The sequence below is a fragment of the Sciurus vulgaris genome (genome assembly GCF_902686455.1).
Source record: "Sciurus vulgaris genome assembly, chromosome: 12".
Taxonomy (NCBI): domain Eukaryota; kingdom Metazoa; phylum Chordata; class Mammalia; order Rodentia; family Sciuridae; genus Sciurus; species Sciurus vulgaris.
The window spans coordinates 50,965,771-50,968,269 of NC_136473.1; the positions used below are offsets into that span (position 1 = coordinate 50,965,771).

Below are 2,499 nucleotides of genomic sequence, written 5' to 3' on the forward strand. Positions count from 1 at the left end.
GGTGAATCCTCCATGTCATGGCTTACAAGATGCACACCACGGGCTGAGTGTCCCTTACCTGAAATGCTGGGGCCAGAGGTGTTCCAGGTCTTGTAGTTTTTCAGATTTTGGAGTATTTGCACTGATTTGCCAGAAGAGCTTGCCTAATTTGGAAATCCAGAAACCAACATAGTGCTTAAGGGGAAAAAAAGCAAGATTGTGGAGTTTTGGATTTTGGGACCATAAAACTACTCTTGAAAAGTTAATTATTTACAAAAGGGGGATCAATTTATAGGTATAGGAATTACACCTTCCCAAATTTGCATAGGGAGCAGTGCTTAAAGTCACTTGATTCGGTGGTTTTTTGGCAAACTGTGGGTGAGACAATCCATGTGTGTTGCAGCGGCCCAGTACACAGGTGTGCTGCTTCTAGTTCATGAGTGCTGGAACCCAGTGTTAAAGGTGCCTTCACATTGATGCAAGTTGGTGGAGTCCACCAGGCTGGAGGGAGTGTCTGTCCATGGAAGGAATAAGAGCATTCAGATGGCAGATAACAGTTTTTCCTATGGTGTTCTGCAGATTCTGGGGAAGCTGCTAAGAATGCTGGTAGCACAGGTCATTGGCAACTGGTGAAACATAGTTGGTGGGTTCCCCTGCAGAGAAGTTCACAAATCAGGTGATACAGAACCCACAGGTCCTGGCAGGACCTGTCTTCAGGAGTGACTTGACAATGTTTCTCACACTCCTTCCAGCTACATCGAAACTTTACCCCGAGCATTGAAGAGGAGAGTCAACACGCTGAAGCAGCTCCAGGTGTGGTGTGCACAAATAGAGGCCAAGTTCTACGAGGAGGTGCACGACCTGGAGAGGAAGTATGCAGCCCTGTACCAGCCTCTGTTTGACAAAAGGAGGGAGTTCATCATTGGCAACTCGGAGCCCACAGATGCAGAGTCACAGTGAAAATGAAGAGGAGGACAGGGAGGCTGGAGACATGAAATATAAAGTAATCATAGCTGAGAAAGCAGCAGCAGAACAGCCAAATCCCAGAGTTCTGGTTCACCATCCTCAGAAATGTGGACATGCTCAGTGAGCTGGTGCAGGAATATGATGAACCAATCTTGAAACACCTGTAGGACATTAAAGTGAAGTTTTCAGACCCTGGCCAGCCTCTGTCTTTTGTGTTAGAGTTCCACTTTGAGCCCAACAACTACTTCACCAACCCAGTCCTAAGGAAAACATACGAAGTTGGAGCCCGACAAGGCCGACCCCTTCTCCTTCAAATGTCCTGAAATAGTGGACTACGATGGGTGCACCATTGACTGGAAAAAAGAAGAAATGTCCTGGTCAAGACCATCAAGAAGCTGAAGCACAAGGGGCCAGGCACTGTCAGGACCATCACTAAGCAAGTCCCCAACGAGTCATTTTTCAACTTCTTCAATCTTCTGAGAGCCTTGGGGGATGGAGAATCATTGGATGAAGATTCCGAGTTCGTGTTAGCCTCAGACTTTGAGATTGGACACTTCTTCCATGAGTGGATAGTGGCCTGGGCTGTGCTCTTCTTCACTGGGGAGACTGTCGAGGATGACGACAATTTTGAAGAAGGCAAGGAAGGAGAGGAGGAGGAATTGGAAGATAACGAGGAGGGAGAAGATGAGGATGCCAAAGTTAACCCCCAAAAAGAACCCAGCCAGCTGCAAAGTACAAGCAGCAGTAAGAGACCGAGTGGATGGCACACATGGACGCTGTCAGGACGGGCCTGGTCCTGCTACAGCACGTGGACAGTGCTTACAACATCTAACATGCTTTCATGTGCATGACTTTGACTTTTCCTTTTTTTTCTCCTTATTTTGCTTAATTTATATGGTGGCAAAAGGATGTACTTCTGGAACCCGAGGTTTGGCTCTGGCACCCATGGCCCTGTGCTTTCCTAGGCCTGCCCTGCAGGCTACAGACCATGAGGGTGGAGTGGGCTGGAGGGCTTGTGGTGCCTGTGGTGCCTCCTTTGATCTGAGGAACCTCACTGTTGCCACCAGTGAGCCTGCTCAGAGCTGCCGCAGCCCTGGCACCCACCGTTTCAGTGTGTTCTCCTGTGTCGTAGTCTCCTGGGGTTGGGTGGGTTGCGGCATGCCTCTGAGGCAGGAGCTAGAGCCAGTCTCATGTTTATTTATTCAATGATGCTCGGAGGACTTGGAACTCACACTGTCCCTCATCCTTACATTGGTGAGACCCACTTGGTGGCTTGACCAGAGGATGTGCCAGCAGCAGCACTGCTTCCTGCTGTGCTGCTGAGAGCAGAAGCTGGTTCTGGGACACTCAGACCTGGTGCTGCTGTTGGTGCGGGTGGCAGCCAGAGGGCCAGGGTTCCTCCTCCCCTGTGGCGGGAACTGGGCAGCAGTGGAAGTCATGTCTTGCTTTTTCAGTAACACCCCTCTGCAACCTACCACTTATCCTGTCTTAAAGCCCTGGTGTGGTTGACCAGTTGGCAGCTGGTGTGAGATTTCCGAGTATGTGGTGGTATTG

General features: G+C 49.7%; 1 pseudogene across 1 annotated transcript; it reads left to right on the forward strand.

Annotated features, from left to right (window-relative positions):
• The first annotated feature begins 522 nt into the window (after positions 1-522).
• On the forward strand, positions 523-1,796 carry LOC306641946 (nucleosome assembly protein 1-like 4; annotated as a pseudogene). Its single transcript has one exon. The product of its transcript is annotated as a nucleosome assembly protein 1-like 4 (transcript).
• The last annotated feature ends 703 nt before the right edge of the window (positions 1,797-2,499 follow it).